The sequence below is a fragment of the Suricata suricatta genome, chromosome 10 (genome assembly GCF_006229205.1).
Source record: "Suricata suricatta isolate VVHF042 chromosome 10, meerkat_22Aug2017_6uvM2_HiC, whole genome shotgun sequence".
Classification (NCBI taxonomy): Eukaryota; Metazoa; Chordata; class Mammalia; order Carnivora; family Herpestidae; genus Suricata; species Suricata suricatta.
Genome location: NC_043709.1, coordinates 87,088,258 through 87,111,521, shown reverse-complemented (window position 1 = coordinate 87,111,521; position 23,264 = coordinate 87,088,258). Strand labels below are relative to the sequence as shown.

Genomic DNA, 23,264 nt, shown 5'->3' with positions numbered 1-23,264 from the left:
TGGATCATTGAAATCACATTAATGTAACATTGAAAGCATCTTATAAGACAATTGTCCTTGACTTTGCCAGCCATAATGGAAGGCATCTGCTCTGGAAGGGGATTCCCTAAGTAAAGGGAGAAGGGTGCTTTTCCCTGGAGATGGGGGTTAGTTTATGTGTTATTTGGTGCTATGGAGAGTTTGTAGCATGTTCTGAAGTGGCCATAGTTATGGAGCGATAATGAGAGATTACTAGGAGTAAGGGAGAAAGTGGCGGGGGGGGGGGGAAGAGAAATGGCAGTTACATTTGTAAGGTTCAGAAAGACTCCTTAAGAAGTTAGCTGCCCCATGGAATTTGTAATAGAAATCATCTTGCTGAGAATTTGCTCTAGAGGTGAGGCAAAACTGATGTGCACTCCCATCCTATTGAATTTGTAACTCTGATGATATGTTTTGTGCCTTTGGGGGAAAAAAGGAAATTTGAGTCTTAGGTTCAGTTTACTTTTGTACTTCTGGGTGCTGGAGCTTTCATGGGAGATGTAGTTAGGGCATTTGTGGTGAATTTGTCTAGAGGAGAAGGACTGAGGACTGCGTGTGATGAATCACAAGCATGCCTCAAATGTGTCACTGCTTGTTCTCGAATGGACCATCTGGTAACACTCTCACACATACTCCTTTTTACCAGCATGAGTGTACTTGGTGGATACTGCGTTCTCCTCACTAGAGTAGAAAACCAGGGAACTTTGTTAGCAGAGCAGTCTGTTTTCTCCCTTCTCCCTGCAACTCTGTTGAGTCTTGGGAAGTGCAAAGAAAAAAAGACTATCTCTGAATACTGGATTAAACCAGGAGACTGTAGGGCTGCTGATTTTGATAACTAGCAGAAGGGGCCATGCTATTCAGTCATGTTGCAACTTCTGGTAAGTTTGCCTGCTTAGTCAGGGGCTCAGAAATGACTGTCAGTGTCCAAAGCCCTGGCTTTGGGGGTGGGTCCTGGGGGTGGTATGTGGGTCAGTAAATGATGTGTTAATTTTCTTCTAATTTATGTTTATAGTCATTCATGCAGTATTTTGATGTATCTGACAATAATAAATCTCCTGGGCTTTAGTATTCTGTAATAATTAAGATCACTCACCACCATATTGTTCAATATGCAGGTAGAACATAGATTCAGAAATGATTTACTGAGTCTTTACCATGCAACAACCAACCAGCAATATCTGTAACTGTGCAATCCCCTTCCTCCACCTTCTGGCTTCCTGTCACCTCCCAACCCCGAGTTTCTGTGTATAGTGCAGTCCGTGCCCGATCAGATACCGCTGGCATAATAAGATAGTAGCCATGGGAAAGGAGTAAATTTAGTTACTTAACTCTCAGCACCAGAGGGAATTTTTCTCCTATGAAATTAACTGAACCAGATTGAAAATGTAAAAAATGTAAGTCATGCTAAGGATCTAGAAATCGCTTAGTTAGATTGAATATTCCCTTGAAATGATATTTGTTTCTCCAGTACAACTGTCCTTAGTGAACTATGATTTTTGCCCACAATGACAACATCAGTGTAAATGGCATGCAGCTAGCAGCATCCTGAGTTCCATACAAAGCTGGAGTTAATCAGTTGACTATTAGCAGGATGTATGGGAGCCCTCCACTTTTAGTAAAGGCCCAACTTTCCCTTATTGGTAGCCCCTTAAACAGAGAAAAGGTACATGTGGCCTTGAAAAATGTGCATATCATCTGTCTCTTCCTTTAATCGGGTAGGAATGTGCTGACCTTGCCTGTGTCTGTTGAGTCTTATGAAGTATCTCCAGGGGTCTTTAAGGCCAGACAAGAAAATGCACTGAAGGCAGATGAAAGGGAAGTCTGTGCAGAGAGCCCTAGCACAAGCCAGAGAAAATTTTCTGTATCTAAAGCAATCTGCTTTGTTGCATCTGGACAAAGCTCCAAGAGGAGGGGAAGCATGTGGTGCCTTCTGAATGGACAGAACCATTGTGTCAGACTCTTGTTGGCAAGTGCTCCTCGTTGGTAGAGCTCCTCCCCGGCCATGGATCATATAGTCGTCTGAACTAGACCTCTTCACTGTTTCTTGTCTCTTGCACAAAGACCTTCAGTTTTAGGAGATTTTGTGTTTCCCCTAGAAATCAACTGTTAGAATATTGTACTTGAAAATATTTGATTAATATCCTATGCAAATTTAAAGGTAGAAGATTGACTGACAAGATTATGAGAAGAACCGGATAAATGTTATGAGTAAAACAAAATGCCTTGAGTTCAGTAAACACACACTGAGTCTTTTCAGTGCCAGTTAATGGGTCTACCTAGTTGAAGATGATCCTGTCACGATGGGCCCTTTAGCACAGTACAGTATAAAAAGTATGTAATGGGGGCACATAGAGTGTGCCCCTGGCAGGCAGGGGTGAATGTATCTAAAGAAGATTGGGAAAGCGTCTAGTAGGACGATGCCACTGTTGATGTCCATCAGGTGCAGAAGAGGGGGAGATGCGTAAAACAGAGGGGGTGAGTATGCACAAAAGACAATGGAGCGTGTGCACATGACCTGTGCTGGACCAGCAGGGAGGCTTGGGTGGCTAGAGCTTTTTTTTTTTAATTTTTAAAAATGTTTATTTTTGAGATAAAGAGAGACAGAGTGTGAGTGGGGGAGGGGCAGAGAGAGATGGAGACACCGAATCTGAATCAGGCTCCAGGCTCTGAGCTGTCAGCGCAGAGCCTGATGACAGGGTGGGGGCTCGAACTCAGCGAACAGTGAGATCAGGACCTGTGCCAAAGTTGGACGCTTAACTGACGGAGCCACCCAGGTGGCTAGAGCTTTATGGTGGATGGGCCCTGGGTGAGTATAAGATCTGCTAGTGTTAGTTGGGGATGAGAAGTTGAGAGCATGGAGATAGGGTGAGTGTCACTGGAGGGTTTCTAAACTGGAAGCCCGAGGGGGTTGAGACACAGGAGGGAACTGCTACCTGAAGATAGCTTGTACTGCATGAGCAAAATATGTGTAAGGTGTCAACAAATCACAATTTATTTTTGTCTCCCACTGAGCCTGTGTAATTTATTTAGTGGGTAAAATACCACATCAGGCTTCATTCAGTACAACTCTTCTTCATCTTCTCTATTGCCAAGGTCTCCTATGAGCTCCTTTCTCCCTCGTAGCCTCATCTGGAGCAAGTGGGAGTCAGTGGTGTCTGAAGGGGAAGCAAGGTCAGGTTTTCTTGTTACTCTCCATCTTCCCCGGCTCTAGGTGCCGTTTTGACCCCATTAGAGGGTAAGGGCTTTCTGTGATGGGATAGCTTCCCTTTCTCCAGGCCTGCCAGATGTTGGAAGCTGGCTCTCTTCCTTGTGGGAAACCAGATCTGAGACTTTTCACTTGTAAATTTTGGATATGATCTGCTGGCACCTTTCTTTGAAGTTTTTCCATTGTTATTTTGGAGGATCTCTGTGGAAATGTTCCTTTTAATTTTCTGTTAAGTGTCTAACAAACATCTGGGGGTGTGGGATATGGAAAGCTGGCTTGGAAATATGTTGGCAAGAGTGGGAATAACAGAGATAGTTACAGTTAAAAATAGTGAACATTTATTGAGAAATTATAATGCTAGGTACTGATGTAAGCCCATTATACAGAATAATGCTTTTAACTGTCCTAACTCTGTGAGGTAGGTACTCGTATTTTCTCCATTTTATAGATGAGGAAATAGAGGCACAGAGGGGCTAAATAACTTACCCACGGTTAAGTGAATGGCATTCCCGGGATTCCAAGCCAGGTAGTCTGACTCCACACATTGCTCTTAATCACCCTACAGCACTGACATCAACAAAATGCCAGAAATTGTACCCAATACTTTACATATAGAGTCTCTTATTTAACCATTTCATTAATTATGTGAGGTATGTTTTGTCACCTATTTTAGAAATGGAGATACTGAATCTCAGGTTATTTACTAAGGTCATACGACCAGTAGACCTCAGATATTAATCCATGTCTGATTGATTGTTACGACTTTGCCCTTAGCTGCTGCACTGCCGGAGTCCTCATGGAGAGTGCAGCACGGCAGGCACTGATGTGTGATGTTCGGGGATTGCACAGCGGTTTGGAGTGCAGGCCCTGGACCAAGACTCCTGTGCTGAGGTCCTGAGCTCGCACTCCCTGGCTGGGAGATGTTGACCGTGCTCTGCACTACTCTGCTATGTAGAGTTCTTACTGTGTTTCTTGTTCAACCTCATCTATAAACGGTGTAATAATTGTACTTACATCATGGAGTCATTATGATGATCAAATGAATTAATGTGAGTAAAACACTTAGAAGGTGCCTAGTGCATAACAAGTGGTCTACAGATGTTAGCTATTATTATTATGTTAATTCAGAATAGAACCTGGAGACTTAACTGTAAGTGTGTACCTGTTCCTAGGCCGTTAATAAATAGGAAGTACAAATCCAGTTGCAGAAATATTGTTCTGTTCCTAGTGTTTTCAAGGACTAAGAACTTTTGTACAGAGGTAAAATTGCTTTCTGCCAAGGTGGTAATAATTTGTAGATCTCTTGTTTCCTCTAACAAATTCTCTCTTGCCACTTGAGTATACTCTTGAGCAGTTATATAGGTAGGACTTCATATTTTCTTGGAAAGAACAAATTGGAATAGTCTGCTGTCTTACTCTAATCAAAAGCTTAGCTGATGTTTAAGGCCAGGATAGGGTTTTGCCCTGAGCACATCATATGAATCCAGTCTATTCTTATGACTTCAAAAGATTCTTTTACTCAGAAACAAATGATTCAGTGCCTTTAATGTTTTGGACAATTCTAGATACTAGGAATACAGTAGCGAACAAATGGACAAAAATACCTGCCTTCAGGGTACTTACATTCTAGTGGTTGAGATAGACAATGAATAAATAGGTGAAATATATAGTAAGTCAGACAGCAATTAATGTACAGGAGAATAAGTAGGGAAAGAGAAAGTGCTGGGAGATACTCTAATTAATTTATTGTTTTACCTTTTTTTTTTAATGTTTGTTTATTTTTGAGAGAGAGAAAGAGAGGGACAGACTGTGAGCAGGAGAGGGGCAGAGAGAGACACACAGAAAATCCGAAACAGGCTCTAGGCTCTGAGCTGTTAGCACAAAGCCTGATGCGGGGCTTGAACCCACCAACTGCGAGATCATGACCTGAGCCAAAGTCGGGTGCTTAACTGACTGAGCCACCCAGGTGCCCCTATTTTATTTATTTTTTAATGTTTATTTAAGATAGAGGATAAGCTGGGAAAGGGCTGAGAGAGAGAGGGACAGAGAGGAGACCAAGTAGGCTCCACACTATTAGCGCAGAGCCTGACACAGGGCTCTATCTCCTGACTTCTCATGACCATGACGTCATGACCTGGGCCAAAACCAACATTATACATTTAACCAGCTAAGCCACTGACGCACCCCTGGTGGATTTGTAATTTTACGAGACCAGTGCTCTAACCCCTGAGCTACAGAGCCTGGCTGGATTTGTAATTTTAAATAAAATGTCAGGTTTAGGTGTGATGATATAATTGTGATTTTGTTGGGAAAAAAAAGAGCTTTTATCATTTGGAGATGTATACAGACATATTATGATGAAGTATATTGAGGTATTATGAGGGAAGAAAAAGACTTGAGATTTGCTTTGAAATAACCCAGAACTGGGGCACCTGGGCGGCTCAGTCAGTTGAGCGTCTGACTCAGGTCATGATCTCACCGCTAGTGGGTTCGAGCTCTGCCTAGGGCTCTGTGCTGACAGCTCAGAGCCCGGAGCCTGCTTCAGATTCTGTGTCTCCCTCTCTCTCTGCCCCTCCTCCACTCAGACTCTGTCTTTCTCTAAAAATGAATAAATGTTAAAAAAAAAATTTAAAAAAGAAATTTAAAAATATCCAGAACTGGGCAAGGTGCATCAGGAAGGAGATGTCGGTGGAACAGGAAGATGTGTATTGAGTGGTGAAGCAGGGTGACCAGTGTGTAGGTGTTCATTAACCTTTTTGCTCTATATTTGTTTGAAAATCTCCACAATAAAAAAAAATAAAAATTACAACATTTTAAACATGTACTAAATTCAAACAATAGGATTCCATTGTGAAAACATAGACCTGAGTGGCTGAGTCGGTTCAGCCTCCCCATTTGGTTCAGGTCATGATCTTGAGGTTCGTGGTTTGAGCCCCACGGCTGGCTCTGTGCTTGGAGCCTGCTTGGGATTCTCTCTCTCCCTCTCTCTCTGTCTCTCTCCTGTTTGTGGTCTCTCTTTATCTCAAAGAACAAATAAACATTAAAAAAAGTAATCTCACTGAAAACATAGACCTGAAACCCTAAATCTACAGTTAGAAAAATAATTAACAAAGTAATTATTTAAATTATTAAGCTTGTGGGGTGCTTGGGTGGCTCAGTTGGTTAAGCATCTGACTTTGGCTCAGGTCATGCATGACCTCACGGTTTGTGAGTTCGAGCCTTGCGTCAGGCTCTGTGCTGACAGTTCAGAGCCTGGAACCTGCTTCAGATTCTGTGTCTCCCTCTCTCTGCTCCTCCTCTGCTTGTGTTCTTTCTTTCTCAAAGAATAAATAAACATTAAAAAATTTAAAAAAACTGAATAAATTATTAAGCTTATGTCAAGAACTTATTTAAAATTATTAAGTTCAAGATTAACAAAATAACTGAGTGTCAGGGATGGCTTTGCGGCCAAGGGGCTAGTCCAAGTGGAGACCTGATGGGGGGTGGGGACAGTGAGCCTTGGGGAGTTCTGGAGAAAAGCCTTTCAGAACAAGTCACCCAAAGTGTGAATCAGATTCTGATTGTTGGGAGGGCAGGAGCATTATCCTGGTCCTGGAGGCAAATGGTCCATGATGATGCCCTTCATGTGCAGTGCTTTTCGTAGTTTGGGAAGCTCTTTACCAACGTAGAAAGTAGGGCCCATGGCTTACTCATCATTGCTTCCCCAGGGCCTAACAGAGGTCCTGTGCTCACTGAGTGTTGAACATTCATTTTCTCCTATCTTCTTCTGCAACAGACCTGTGGGTAAACAGGGAAGAAATCTATACTCTCCTTTAATACAGACTCTTCTTTAGTATCATTTGATATCATTAGGAGTCTTAAATCACAGAGCTACTTGCTAAAATGGTGGAGCTACTTGATTTTAAGTCCTGTGAGCCTTTTCCCCTCTACCACATACTCTATGAAGGGACCCAGTCTCTTGATATAGAGGAATCGAGAGATGTTAAAGTTTTGGTGGTAGAGTTTATTTGAGAGGTAAACAGAGCACCTAGTACTTCATGTGTGAACTCTTAGGGCCAAATTTAATTTCCTCTAACTGTGTGTGGCCACAGAAAATAAGAAATCCTGTTAGAGTATAAACCCAGGCTTGAAACTGTTGCTCTGAGACTCAGTATCACTTAACAGTAAAAAAAGTAATACACAGCAAGACTCACAAAGGCATTTTACAGGCGGCTTAAAAGTTATACACCCAGGAAATTATTCAAAGTGTCTATATGCACATACATTGAATTTCAAGTTCAGTGACTTTAAACTTTCTTTCCATATGTAGAATTTTTATAACCAGCAAATAGATGAGACTTTGGGGTTTAATGAAAAGATTTGTATATATAATACATATGTTTCCCTTTATAGAAAATAATCTCTTAGCCTCTTGAATATGCTTGAGTTTTTAAGTCTCATGGGATAATTTTATTTGACTCTTAAATCAGATAGTTTTCTTCCCTTCTTTTTGATGTGTCTTGTTTCCTCTAAGGGTCTTATGTTAATTCTGGAGGCCTGTTCAGAGTAAGAATGAGGTGTACTTTGGTATTTTTAGTTGAGTCTATGTAGATATGTCTTTTACAAATGTTAAAATATTGTAGGTGTTGGGCAGCACATCAGGAGTATATTTAGAATTGTAACTTCATGTTCTTTGTTTCATCTTTGGGGGACAGATTTAATTAACAGCCTAAATGAGTTTCTTGGCTCTTAGAAGAAGATGCTTTAGGGAAATTAAAGTAAGTTAGAGGCAAGTCTGCATTTTTTTTTTTTAATCTTAAATGTCATTTGGGAGAAATGGTTTGAGTTAGTATGAAGTTACTCGGGGGGATTCATTGTCTTTTAAACACACACTTTAAGGAGGTCGTAAGTTTGTAATAGAACTTACCACAGTGTCTGATTTTTATATTTTAGGCTCCCCCTGGATGCACCTGAAGGTCTGCAATAATGTGTCCCCCACAGGCTTTTCTGATGGGTCAGCTGTTTGAGATTTCTATGGAAACCAAACTAATTTAGCAGAAATAATTAAATCCTGGCAAGGTCTATGGCTAGGCATAGTGATACTTCTATGTAAATAGTAAGTAATGTTGGCATTAAAAAATTTACATCAGAAATGTAGGCTTTAACCTCTAAAACACATACCAAAACCCTTTTCTGAGGTTATAATTAAAACCATTGTCACCTGGGGGCACCTGCATGGCTCAATTAGTTAAGCATCTGACTCTTGATTTTGGCTCAGATCATGATCTCCTGGTTGTAGGGACTGAGGCCAGATTGGGCTCCCTGTTGGAGCCTGTTTAAGATTCTTGGCGCCTGGGTGGCTCAGTCGGTGAAGTGTCTGACTTCAGCTCAGGTCATGATCTCACAGTTCTCGGATTCAAGCCCCACATTGGGCTCTGTGCTGACAGCTCGGACCCTGGAGACGGCTTCCAATTCTGTGTCTCCGTCTCTGCCTCATTCCCCTTCATGCGCTGTTTCTCTCTCTCTCTCTCAAAAATAAATGTTAAAAAAAAATTTAAGATTGTCCCTCTGCCCCTCCCTTGCTCACGTATGGGCGTGTGCTCTATCGCTTTCTAAAATAAAAAAACAAAACAGAACATTATCACCTGGAAGTTATTTGTATAAATGCTTTTCAATTGACAATACTTTTTTGTTTATACTTATTAATTTTATTTTTATTGTATTATGGTCAACAGCTGTGACCTAGATTATTTGTTGGATTTTGTACTTTATGAGCTTTTCTTTTTCACTGACTATATAGTTGAATTATATATATGTATGTATATATATATATACACACACATTTTTTATTGTACTTTTTAAGTTACAGAAGTCTCTCATGAGTATATGAAAAATCTCAACCTGAATAGTTGAATTTGGTAAATACTTTCTGATAACTTGAAAAATGATGAATTATCTGTTTTTGGTAAATACAGTTGTATTTACTGTGGGTTTGTGTGGGATACTTATGTGTGTATTTCTAGGAATTTCTCTGTAAATTTCCAGAAATTGTTGCTTTATTTATTTACATGCTAGGTTACCATCAACATAGGTGTAAAAATCCACAACACTTATATATATTAGTGGAATATCACATTATTGCAGTGTATTTTCTCTTTATGTAAAAATATATGATGGCCTGCCCCAAATCCCTAGGCAGTATAAGAACGTATTTCTTATGAGATGTTCAACAACCTCACTGAGAGGCAGGAGGGCTACTTGGGTTGTGCTGAGGTCTTTTATCCACTCTGCACATTATGAATACTTTGGATCATCTGTAGTTGGGGGCAAGGGGAGTTTTTCAGGGGAGAAGTGATGTGTTCTGTGGGAGGAGATGCTAGATCCCAACTTCCATGTGAGCCTTGGGCATTCAGGGACAGCTGATAAATGAACAGAGCTGAAAGATCTCAAGAGAGACCTACCTCAGTATTAAGGTTATAGGCTCAGTGGTCAGGGTTGTACCGCTGGATGGAGAATCGGAGACATGAGAAGCATCTCCTGCTATCATTAGGGTGAGTCATTAGTGCTGCAAATGAGTCCTTGGAAGAACTTGGATCATGTTTTTTGGCAGAAGTCTGCTGGCAGAGTGTAGGGGGTACTTTCTATTGTGAAAAGAGTTTTTTCTTCATGGAACTGTCACTGATATGGGAGAATAGGGATATTTACCACATTGACATTGAGAAGATGTGTACATTTAGGTAAATTTGGACTTCTGTAAACATTTGTTAATTCTTCTACTAAAATGTATTTTTGATACATATTAGCATTGTGATCATTGTTTAGGAAGATGTCCTATTAGGGCCATCCAATGATAAAATTTTTCTGTGATTTCTAAGAGCGGATTCTCAGCCAAATAAAATATGAAACTCCCTTAGAATAAAATCACATGGGTCTCTTTGACAGGACAGCCACTCTGTCCTGGATCTTTTGGTACCACTAATATTTTCCTAGTATTTGAAGTCCAGGATTCTCTTTGGATTTTCAATGTATGAAATGCCATACTTGCCGTTCAAAGGATTCCACTTGTAGGGGTACCAGTTGCGTTTAAAATCTGAGGGAGATGAAGCCAGCTTTATTTAAGATGGACCAAATAGGTATTGAAAATCTTAATGAAAGGACTCTTGATATTATTGGCTCATTTCCTACCTTATTGAGTTTCTGTCACAGTTGCCTGAACAATGTTCGATGACTTAATTTATTTTCTTTCTTTCTGGGGGACAGGTGGACAAGAAATTCACACAGAAATAGCAAGATCTAACAGCTAAGCAGGTGTATGCAGACAATTAGAAGGTGGGATGGGAAATCTGAGGTACTTAAACTGAAATACTGATTGGATGTTGTAAAAGGGATTGACTCTCTTCCTAAATTTCCTTGAAATTATAAATACTTTAAAAAATACGTTGAAAAAGAGATGATTTTGCAACCATACCCTTCTAGGAAAGAATGCCAGCCAAGAACTAGGAGATTCTGTTTGTATTTTCAAAAGTCACATCCCTTTTCTCCTGTAGTGTAGTGTTAAGTTTATGGGCTCTGGAGCCAGGCTCCTAGGACTCTCACTTTAGAGTGACAGTTTCCTTCCTGTGTGACCTTGTGCACTTTGCAGAATCTTTCTGCAAGATGGATATGATGGTGGTATCCTTATACGCTTGTTGCAAGGGCAAAATGAGTAAATGTATCTGAAATGCTTAGAAAAATGTCTGGCATGAAGTAAGTGCTTAGGAAATGTTAGAGATTATAATTTACAGGCAATTTAATTTCTCTAGAGCTCAGTTTTCTCACGTGTGTAAGAATATATTTTTCTAAGCTTCTTGGTATATGGATAATAAGAAAGAACCATTTTCCTGAAGGAATTTTGTCTCCATAAGGAGAGAGAGACTTATTCAAAGGCCAAGGGCTCAAAGCCACATAAACAACATCAGAGGGCACTTTGGATCTGGGCAGATAATGGAAGGCTTCCTGGCCAAGGAGCCAGTTGAGTTATGCTTTAAAGCAATGGTTGCTAGAATTGGGAATATTATAAAGTGATAACATCTAGAAAACACCTTTGGAAGCAAAATACAGATGCCAGACTCTATTTTGCTAAATAATGGGAGGGGGGGGGTCCTGTCATCTAATGGTGCCATCATTTTATAAAAGAAGGCACTTAAAGGGGAAAGGATTTATCCCTGTCTAAGGATAAATTCACCACATGTGCTTTTATGGAATCTCATCACATTGTCATTCTTTTCTCTTCTACTTGACTTAAGTACAGTTTCATCATCAAGTAGCAATCTACTTACCAAGTGTGGGAAATACTACCATTAAGGATGAGAGTCTTCAATAGCCGGAAAACACAGATGGGAAGAGAAAAAAGGATTTGAGCACATAAACAAAGGTAGGACACTGAGATAATTCATATTAGCTGCTTCATTAGGTGAATCCCAAATCCTAGTGGCGTTAACAAAGTGTTTATACTTCTCAGTCACATGAAGTCTGATATGGGTCAGGCAATCTTTCTTCGCCTTGTAGATACACCACTGGGGACATGAGCCCTCCAAGGTGATGGGCAGGGTAGAAGAGAGATGGAGAAACACTTGGCTCTCAAGTTAAAGTTTTGGAGCAGAGACTAATATCAGACCCTTCTTAAAGAAAATGAGAGTTAACTGAAGGAAGTGGTAGATTTAAGGAGTAACGAGCATAAATGAGGGTAGTCATTCTAATGTTACATGTGAACGACAGCATGGGAGTAGAGTTGATAGAAATTCTCGGCAAATTCTCAGATACAGAGGAACAAAGGAAACTAAGAAAGGCATTGAAGATAATTGTAAGGTCTCTTGCCTTGGAGATTGCGTGGACAATAGTAGGTGAAGCAGAACATCACATGAAGAGGAAGATCTAGATGGAGATCTGGAAGACAAACATTTCAGTCTGGAGACAAGGTAGACACTGGACTCTAGATTTAGGAGAAGGTGGGTGGAGTCAAGGAGTGAATGAGATCATGGAGAAGGGAAGGGCAGAGATATGAAAGAGAGTAGCAGAGAAAGAGCCATTAAACACTACGTTATGGCCCCACTATGGCTAGTGGGGAGAGGAGAGAAGGTTGACACAGTGAAGAAGCCAGAGGAGTGATAGGAGGTCAGGGGAGAACCAAAGGGGGCTTCCCATGCCATTGTGTTCTCTAGGAAGTGGTTGGAAGAAAAAAAAAAAATCCACGCATGTGCTGACAGGTACCATTTTTTAGTTTCATTTTCATGTCAAACCTCAAGGAAGCCTGTGGAACTTTCCAGGATTCTTATTGTATTCTCCCTAACAGATTCACCTTACCCATTCCAAAAAGAACCGTTCTGTACTTCCTCCTTTCCCATTAAACCTTCAACATGGCCCACATCTCCTCCTCCTTGACAGATGAGTTTGCTCCTTGTTTCACTGAGAAAATGGAAACGATCTGAAGGGAGCCTCATCTTCTCCACACTACATCCAGGGAGGGCTTGGTCTGTCTGCTGGGCGTCTCTTTCTGGAGGGGCCGTCCCTGCTTCTCTCTGAGGACCTCTCCTTCACTTGTGCCCTGGCTTTCCTGCTCTCTTGCTTCTGCTCCTGCAACTGGTCTCCCCCTTTGTCCCACATCACCGTTTCCTTCTCTCCTGCGTAATTTCTCTTAGCACCTAACTGTGCCCGAGTACCTGTCCTCGTCGAGCTCTTCCTAGAACCCCATTTCCCTCGAGTTTCTGCCCAATTTTCCTATTCTTCGTAGCAACATGCAGCAGGCCATCTGTGCTGGGCGTCCTCTTCCGTGTTCTCTGTTTTGTTCTAACCTGCCCTTCTCTGCGTTGTGCCTAGCAACTTGCCGGCATCAGTAGTGACTCTCCTCCTGCTCAGCCTGGTGGCTCGTTCTTGACACTCATTTACTTGAACTCTCAGAAGCTTTTGACAAAGCTCATCACTTCCTTCTTGCCAAAATACCAACTTCTGGAACACCTCACTGCTGTGGTTTTCTTCCTGTGTTGGCGTGGCCCAGGGCCTAGGCCCTGGGTGTTCGTCTGCATCTGCTCCTAGGTGATCTTCTTCAGCTGATAGGTTATAAATATTACAAATACACAGGACTTTCAACTTTTCTCTAGTTCTGACATTTTCATTGAGCTTTAGATTTGCGTATCCATTTGCCTATGACATCTGTAATAGAGCGAGTAACAGGAACTCGGACCCAGCTGCCCCAAACAGACCTGTTGGCCCACCCCTCAGCCTCCCAGCAAGCGACCTTCTTCGGTCTTCTGCTCTCCATCCTTCTGCATGACAGGCCACCAGCATCTTTCCACTGGCTTTGCAGCAGCCTCCTGACTAACCTCCCTGCTTTCACCATTTCCTCTCCTCACCCCAAACCCAACACATTCTCTGTACAGTGGCTGGAGTGATCTAGATTGAAAACTGAAATTAGACCATGTTACTCTTCTGTTTAAAACCCTCTAAATGGCTTTCCTTAACCTTAATGATAAATCCTGGTACCTTTTCCCATGGCCTCTAAGTCCCTGGAAGGCCTATCTTTCTGGTTGCTCCTTGGTTTGCTTACCCTATTCAAGTCACACTGGCTTATTCACCCTTTTCTTGAACAAGCCAAGATGGTGTGACATGGATTTAGCCTTCCTTTCCCCCAGGTATCTGGGTAACTCACGCTTTTGCTTGCTTCATCAGGTCTCTGCCCAAATATCACCTCCTGAAAGAAGCCTTCCTCAATAATCCTGTGTGAAGTGGCCACTCCCTATACCCTTTTTAACTCTTTTGACCTGTTTTATTTTCCCCTCAGTCCTTCTCACTACCTCAGTTTATATTGTATACCTGTTTGCTTTTTACTCATCTGTCTCCTACACTAGAATATAGGATCAGGGAGGACAGAATCCATGATGTTTTATTCGCCCCTGTCCCGGTGTCTGCTGTCTGCCGCCCTACTAGGAGACAGTGCTCCTGTCCAGTCCTGGCCAGCACCTTACTTTCCTGCCTATAAGTGTGTATGGCGGAATGAACCAATGACTGACCCGTTTTGTTCAGAATCTTGCAGGTGATGGACTGGGCTGTGCCGATGACAGCTGACCCGTGTATGCGGCAGCTGCAACCAGGCGATTCTGTGGACAACTTCTGGCTTCTCCATTTTCCACACATTCATCCTCAGTGACTCTTCCCTCCCCTCTCCACTAATCCTCAGCACTCCCTCGGATCGGTCAACTTTAAAATTCCTTTGGATTGAGAAAACTGTGGGACCTGGGAAAAGGTGACGTGTTAGAGATTATGCTGCCATCTAAAGGACAGAAGTGGTAGGAAGCCTGTCTTTGCAAATTTCGTCGGCAATGCGGGAGGCTAAGACCAACTCCGCCTGCTCAGAAAACCTCTTGTTCTGTCTGGGGAAGGTTGTCGGGGAATTAGTACAAATGGCTGCAAAAGACTGAAAGTCATAAAATCACTTCATATCTGTCCCCCCCCCCTTTAAAATACAAATATGTGTGTGTGTGTGTGTGTGTGTGTACTGGGAAAGGAGGACTTTTTTTTTTTTTTTGACTCAGAGAAAAGATCCCAAAATATCGACAGTGGTTGTCTTTGGATGATGGAAATATGACATTTTTTTTCTTCTTTGTTCTCTTCTCTGAAGTGTCTTCAAAGTCCATTATGACTTAAATGATTATTTTTAAAAAAGGATTTTTTAAGTGGGGGAATAAGCAAGGTTGAGCTGGAAAATGTCTGCCTTGTGAAGATGAAATGGAAGGAAATCTTTGATCAAATAAAAATTATGTTGAAAGAGTAATATGATACTTTGTGTTTTTTCTCTTTGAAGCGTCCTATTTCTTAGACTTGACTTGACAAAACACAAAGGCTTACATTAGGAGAAATAATTTAATATGATTAACAGTGACCATTAGGATGAAAAGGCAAAATTGTGGAAACTAGTTGGAGAGTTCAGTATCTCTGACTTTTACAGGTAGATGGTGAAAGAGGGATAATTTGGTTTGTGGAGGAGAAGCAGCTTCAGAAATCTCATAGATCTGCATTTTGGCTAAGCAGCAGGAGAGTTTGGAGAAGAACACATGTGCTAAAGGTCAGGTAAGTCCTGCAAAGGAATCAGCAAAGCAAGCATGCCTGGTCTGCAAAGACCATGATCTAAACAGAGTGATTATTTATCGTATGCCACTTGAAAGCACTTGAAAGCATTAATCACTCCTCTACCCAGACAAGATCATCTGAGCTGGATAAAAATTGTTTTTAAGCTGTGAAAGCTATCTCATAATTTGAGTAGATCAGCAAAGGAACTTTGAGATCCAGGCACATTAGAGGTATATTTTTTTGAATGTTTATTTATTTTTGAGAAAGAGAGCATGAGCAGGGGAGGGGCAGAGAGGGAGAGGGAGACAGAGTTTTTGAAGCAGTTTCTGTACTGACAGATATGGGGCTTGAACTGACAAATGGTAGGATCGTGACCTGAGTGGAAGTTGGAAGCTTAACTGACTGAGTCACCCAGGTGCCTGTCATTAGAGCTCTTTTAAGGAACTTCAACAGCCATTAGGAAGAGGGTTGGCTGGGAAATGTGTCCGGGAGAAGAGAGAGAACTAATGTGTAATGTACGCTTCAGGAAGGTAGGGGTTCCGGGGCTAGGGCACTTTCGAGAGGGTAATCGGAGGTGCTATCCATTATGAGCGGAGGCTCGAATTAAGAACCAGTGTTTCTGTGCCTACCCACAGAACCCCGGGGAGTGACCTGAAAGGAGGATTAGAGAAAGGTGAGGACTCTGGCAGGATAAGACAGATTTGGGGAGTTTCTTCTGCATTATAGGTCTTGGTGCGTTATGGTCTAAAATGATACCTACTGTGAAAATTAATAATGTTTGTTGAAGAGTTACTGTATGTTAGGAACTATGCTAAGTGGTTTGCAAATATTATGTCAGTCAATTTTGTCCTAAACTGGGTGATATAAATGCTTAATATAACATCTTAAAAAAACAGCAACAGCCCCAGACCAAGTAACTCCATTTAAGTAATTGTCCTAAATTCACACAGCTAATAGGTGTGTGCAGTATAATCTGAGACCTTAATTTAAACAACTGCACTTTATTGCCCAAGATCTGGTTTTCAAATTTTGCTCCTCTGACCCCTAAAGAGATTTCAGACTGGCCAGCCTCTGCCACTAGCCAGTTCTTTATTCTATCTCCTGTTGGTCCAGTTTTTCTTAAGAATCCTCACCGATACATTCACCTTAGTAAACTTAATGGCAATAGCAACAAAAAAATCTGTAAATCAGGGTTAAAACTTACATATGTTTTTCTGTGACCTTAAGGTTATTATGTTAAAATATTTCTGTTGCGTTGAATTTTCACTATGATTATTAATGGTTTACAGTTGCTCAAAATTGTATAGGTGTATTAAAATACTTGATTGTTATTTTTATTTAATTTTAATGTTTGTTTAGTTTTGAGAGAGAGAGATAGAGACAGAATGCAAGCAGGAGGGGCAGAGAGGGAGACACCAAATCCGAAGCAGGCCTCAGGCTCTGAGCTGTCGGCAGAGAGCCCGATGCGGGGCTTGAGCTCTTGGACCTGAACTGAAGTTGGGTGTTTAGCCAACTGAGCCACCCAGGTGCCCCTTTGATTGTTATTTTTTTAAAAAGTGGAAGTAGATGGGAAGTGCATCTTTTAATTAGACCGATAGAGGCGTATGTATGTGAGGCTGTTTCTGAAGCTTTTAAAAAAGGAAATTACCGAATTCTTTTTGGTTCTGGATCATTTTAAGGTGAGTGGGTGAGAAATAGACTTTTCTTTTGTAACTAGGTAGAAAAGTGAGTTGAGGAGAAGAGTGCACTCTCAGACCAGTTATAGGAAAAGTAGCTGTAAGAACAGGGCATCTGCAAACCGATTCCTTTGCAACTCTCTGTGACCTTGCACTCATTCTAAAATCTTCACATAGGGCAAGGGTGCCTCCCTTGGAAGATGGCTGTCTGTCTGTCTTCTTATTTTTTATTTATTTATTTAGTCTGTCTTTTTAAAGTGACCTGTTTCTCTCAAATATCTTGGTGGCTGACCTGGTTTGGACTTTGCAAATTTGTTAGACTTCTGGTTTCTGCCCTTTATCCTGGCCTGTAGTAAGTTAGGCCCGTGGCTTCACTTTGATCTTTGGATTCAGAATCCATCCTGGTCTGATTCTCTTGCTGATCTATTTTTTTTCTCATGTCTCCTGTCCCAGCAGTTTCCTTGACTTCCTAGCGTTGTAACTTGACAGGTTGATCTTTTATTCTACACATTCCAGAAAGGCACCTAGGGGTGCCAGATAGATGCTGGAGGGGGTAACTTCCATCTACCTGTCAGTCACCTTGCTTTCATGAGGTCTCCGTTAAATTAAAAAGTACTTTGTTATCCTACTTGGAAATCTGGCTCCTTTGCTTCAATCTGTTTCTAGTATCCTGCTTTATTCCTATTTACTCTTTGGGCTTCTTTGCTCTTTTCGGCTTAGTGGCTTTTCACGTTTCCTTCTGAGGTTTTACTTTGTTCTAGTTCATGATTTTTCTAAATGCATGCAAAGATAAAAATTATAAAAAATGTCAGAATTAACCAAATTTTAGAGATTGAAGGAACAACATAACTTGTGATTTCTGTGTGTGAAGTGGATTTGGGGACTGCTGCAGTCACTGAAGCAGAGGGGGGCCGAGGCTGTGAGAGGAGAGTTTGAGTACCCGCATTCCTCGAGGTCTTCCCAGTCACTCTGTGGTGGCACGTCACCAAACAGGAAGGAGGGAAGAGAGATGGGGGAAGGAGAAAGGAGGTTCATGATTGACCTCTTATGGAAAGGGATTTGTCAATATTCAGAAGGAACCCAGGAGTGCACATTTCTCAAGGCACTTTGTTTCTACATGTTGGGACCCTGTGATCCTGGGTACTGGTTTTGCCAGAACAAGACCCTCTGTGGCCGTGTGCCAGAAAAGTGTTCCTGTACTGCCACATACGTGCATCCTCCCAGCATCCCCCTCCCCACCCAGTAGATGTTGTACCCTTGACAGTGCATAACCTGCATACTATCCATGATGGCATTAGGCTCACATACGGAAATATTCTTTGCTTAAATTCTGGAAACAAAGACTGATTCCAACACAGCAGCAAACTCTCCCTTCCCCTGCTGCCAAATCAGTTAGGATTTTCAAGAGCAGGCTTCTTGAAGCTCCTGTTGCCCTGAAGGGAGGGTCATCCACCCGACAAGCCCAGTGGAACACTGAAGATTGGGATTCATAGAGGAGCAACATCTACCTCCATAGGAATCTTCTTCACAAAAATCTCACCAGTCTCTAACTGTATGAGTTTTTTTTTTTTTTTTTAAGTAAGTTCTAGGCCCAACATGGAGCTTGAACCTATAACCCTGAGATCAAGAGTCACATGCTCTAGCAAGTGAGCTAACCAGGCACTCTGTTGTCTGACCTTTTATAATCTTAATGTTCATAAAGAATTTCAAGAGTTGTGTAACAGGTTTTCGTAAATTTTGCCTATAGTATCCTACCACTTTTTTCATTTGGTATCTTGGTACTTCAGTTGGAACTTCTACTTTAACTTTCTATTATATAAATTAAAAAATGTAAATATTTCTTCAGAGGTGATCAACACTTTTCATTTTACTTCAGTGAGAATAACTTAGCATTGATTGAACTCATCTTCACCAGAAAACCAACATTTACCAAAGAACCTTCTTTATAGATTTGTTTGTAGGAATAGGGCATATTTCTTTCAGTATAATTTATTAAGGAGGCATATTATGAGAGTCTTTTATTTTTGTTCCTTCTGGAAGGCACAGAGGATCATGTGAAAGAGAGATCCCTGAGGACAGTTTAAGAGGAGATGGGTTAAAGCTGCAAATAGCAAGATTTAAGGTTAAGTATGAAGAACTTCCTAACATAGAAAATTCTTGAGCACTGGAATGAAATATCCAAATCCCTCCCCGCAAAGCTGGCCACCAAACCAACTTTGTGGAGTAATGTAAACTGCTTTGTTTTCTGTAAGTGTTCATTGATCTCTTCAAGTTGATGAAGGTTGATTATATACTTAGTCCTTGATTAAACCAGGAAAATTCTACCAAAAAGATCTAGTCAAACTTCTCTTTCTACACATATGTGGAATCATCTAGCCATTTGAACCCATACAAATGAATACAGTCTTGTGATCTAGATTGTGTCAGTGACATATTAAGAAAAAAACGAAACAAAAATGGTAACTTGCTGGGTCGTCAGAGGCTTTGTTTTTCACATCTGTAAAATAGTGTTGGGGGAATATATAATTTAATGCAATTAAAAATCTTTGCAAATATATAAGGGTAGCAGCTGGTGGTGAATCTTGGGTAATTTTTCATGAGTGTCTCATATTTCTGCATGTCTTGTGAAGGAAAGTTCTGGCTGCGCCTTGTTCTGGACTCTTTTCAAAGACATCTGTATAGCTAACAGCTTTGGATGACAGAGATTTTGTCTCCTTCTGGAACAAAGGACAGGTTTTCTTGTAGTTTTATGTGGTAGGCAAAACAGTGGCTTCTCCAAAGATGTCCATGCCTTCATACCAGGAACCTTTGAATATGCTACTTTATAGGGCAAAGGGGAATTAACATTGTGGATAGAATTAAAAGGGCTAATCAGCTACAGGATCTTGAGGCAAGGAGTATATGTGGTGGGTGCATTGTAATCAAAATGATTATTTAAAGTGCAAGAAGGGAGCTCCTGGGTGGCTTAGTCATTTAACCGTTTGACTTCAGCTCAGGTCATGATCGCCCAGTTTGTGAGTTCAAGCCCTGTATTGGGCTGTGTGCTAACAGCTCAGAGATTGAAGCCTGCTTCACATTCTATGTCTCCCTCTCTCTGCCCCTCCCCAATTCTCTTTATCTCCCTCTCTCTCTCACAATAAATAAACATTAAAAAAAATTAAGATGCAAGGGGGAAGCAGAAAAAGAGGTCAGTATGATTCGCTGTGAGAAAGACTCAACTTAGTCATGATAGTCTTGAGGATGGAAAAATGGGGTCATAAACCAAGGAATGCTCATGGTCTCTAGAAACTGGAAAAGTCAGGCACAAGGATTCTTCTCCAAAAGGAATGCAGCCCTGCCACCACCTTGATTTCAGTCCATTGAGATCCCATTTGAACTTCTGACCTCCAGAACTGCAAGGTAATACACTTGGTTTGGGTAAGCCACTAAATGTGTTTAATCTTCTTTAGACCTCACTATATGGTGTCTTAGGGGAAATCATCTTACTCACTCTGATTCGCCTTTTCCCTGATGCAAAACCTGGCTCCATTGTTAGTTTGGTTCACCAGTGCTGCTTTTCTCTGTGCCTCCAGAAATATAACTGTAAGCTGAAGTGACTGCATTCACAGCCTGGCAGTGGCCAGAGAGATTGGCTTGTGAAATAATTTGGGAATAAATGTACAACTGTGCCTATAATTAAGAAGCAGTCAAATAGCATTTATATGAAAGGCAGTCTTTTAGGTCCTGAGACAGTGCTTGGAGTGAAGACCAGGAGATGGATCTCCCTGAGCAAGATCAAAAAGGGCCTTGTTGGTGAAGAACTTGAGTGACGCATATTTCAGGACCTGGAATTGGGAAGTAGTTTGGGGGTTCTTGGGAAGGGGAATTTTTGGGGGGTTCATCACTGAATTTTTTGCTAGGAACATGATATTTTTTCCAGAGCCAGAAGCTTCACTGAAATATTTCTTCCTCTTAATTGATGTAGTAAGAAAATATATAGATTTTTAAACTTTTCCAATTCTTAAAGTATTACTGCTCATGCTCTTGGAGGTCACTAAAAAATAATATGGATCAGAGCTTTATGTCTTCAGCAGGGGACTGATTGAATTCTCCATGCCTCTTCTGAACTGAATGTCCAAAATGTGAACTCCTTTTGTTCTGAGATCTATGAAATCCCCAACTCCTTTAAGAGATTTAGAAGGAACTGAGGGTTGCCAGGTTGGTAAATGGATAATCTTCATGTATTCTGTGCAAAGTACTCTGTGCATAAAATACTCAGTTTTTAAGGAGCAACAGTTGGGCATGCAGTGGTATGGTTCCTAAACGAATTCTTTCTTGATTGGAAAAATGTAAGCAAAAAAGTGCATTTTGGTAAAGCTATGTGATCTACGCTTTTGTGTTCTGACCACTGCAAAAGAGAGAAGAAGCTTCCGTATGTAGCAAAGATGCATTCCAAAATCAGGAGACCAGCCAACCCCACTTCTACCTGTCCACTCTTCAAGCATGAGGATGGCCTGTATAACAACAAAACATTCTTCAGAAAAAATTTTGAGTCCTTAGGAGATAAAGTCTTTTTCTTATTAGTTGTGAAGGAATGGTTATTGCCAAATATGTCCTATAATGAGGTTCTATCCTGAGGCTGTCTCTCAGGCTGAATTCATGGATAGGCGTGAGACCATATGTAATTCATTGACTGATAAAACTGTAGGTGAGAACAAGTATGCTTTCCACCATTTAATGAGAAATAAAAAGACATTTGGATTTAGGAGGAATTTATATTTATTGGTTGATATTTTACTTAGTTAAGGTGATTAACACATGATATTTAAAAAAAAATGTTTGTTGAGAGAAAAAGAGCCTAAGTGGGGGAGGAGCAAGCAGAGAGAGGGAGGGAGACACAATCCGAAGCAGGCTCCAGGCTCAGAGCTGTTGGCGCAGACAGCTGACATGTGAGATCATGACCTGAGCTGACGTTGGACGCTTCATCGACTGAGCCACCAACACGCAGGTGCCCCAACACACAATATTTAAAAAATCTTCCCTCAGGTGTGCCTGGGTGGCTGGTTCGTTGAGCATTTGCTTTTGATTTTTGGCTCGGGTTATGATCCCAGGGTCATGAGGTCAAGCTCTGCCTTAGCTCCTGCGTTGGGCATGGAGCCTGCTTAAGATTCTCTCTCTCCCTCTTCTTCATGCTCTCTCTCAAAAAAAAAAAAAAACCTTCCCTCAGTAGGTAACAGAACAACACTTATCATCTAATTTTTAAATGAAGACATTTTTCTGAAGAATAAACGTATGTTATGACTCACATATCCCCTCTTGGTGTCGGCCTGGCCTTCTGACCCACCACGCTCAAGCTGGACACCGCCATTCACCTTGTGACTCTCTATCAGTGTTTAGAAAGAGAAACCATTTGGGATTATATTTTGTAAGCCTGTAAAATTCAATGATGGAATAAGGAAGTTAGGGAATAAATACTTTACACAGATGAGCAAGATAAGAAAGCAAAGAGCAGGATAGAAAGAATTAAGTAAAAATAAGTAAAAATGCTGCATTTCCTCTCATGGGATAGATTTTTCAGCAACTCCTGAGGACCAAAATATAAACCTTGACGTCTCAAGTTCCTTTGTGGTTTTGTTCTAAGAAGTAATTAAGTCCATTTAATACTGCCGTCTTTGCACAACATTAATTTATTCCTATTTTGACCTTAAGAGTTCTGGCAGAATTTATGGTTTATTCATTTGCATAAATGTGATTTGTGTAAAAACAATCTTTAAATAGCTTGATACATAGATATGAGATACTTAGAGGAGGGTGGTACATGTTTGCACTGCAGAGTGTTAATATTTTTTCAGAAGAAAAATCCTACAAAGAATTGAAACTGTTTATGGTTAATCTTTGGAATGCCTTTTGGTTAAACTTTCCACAGCCCAGCACGACATTAGATTGAATGCATTTGCTCATTTCCCAGATAGTTGGGTGACATTTTTGACTTTTTAGGATGACTTTCGAGGCTGTCTTTGTCTGATGGTTTTTGTCAAAGTCTATCTTTTCTAGTCCCTTGAGTTTTGAAGAGGAACTGGAGATGTTTTGAACCATTAGATGTCGCTTTCTTCTCATTTTGGTTTAGGAAGTCCACCCGGGTTTAAGCTTTTTAGTTTTCTTATTTTTTAAAAATGTCTATAAATAGTCTTTATGTCAGAGCTAAGTGGGAAATTTAATTTTAAATTAGAAGATAAGAGGACAATACTCAACTCCTTGGAATGATTAAACTTTGTGCCTGTTTTAAGTGACCTGACTCAATGTCC

General features: G+C 40.9%; 1 long non-coding RNA gene across 1 annotated transcript; it reads left to right on the top strand.

Annotated features, from left to right (window-relative positions):
• Positions 1 to 876: 876 nt before the first annotated feature.
• Positions 877 to 15,008, top strand: LOC115304762. Its single transcript, XR_003914602.1, has 3 exons — positions 877 to 896; positions 11,488 to 11,615; positions 14,261 to 15,008. It is a non-coding gene; the product is annotated as an uncharacterized LOC115304762 (long non-coding RNA).
• The last annotated feature ends 8,256 nt before the right edge of the window (positions 15,009 to 23,264 follow it).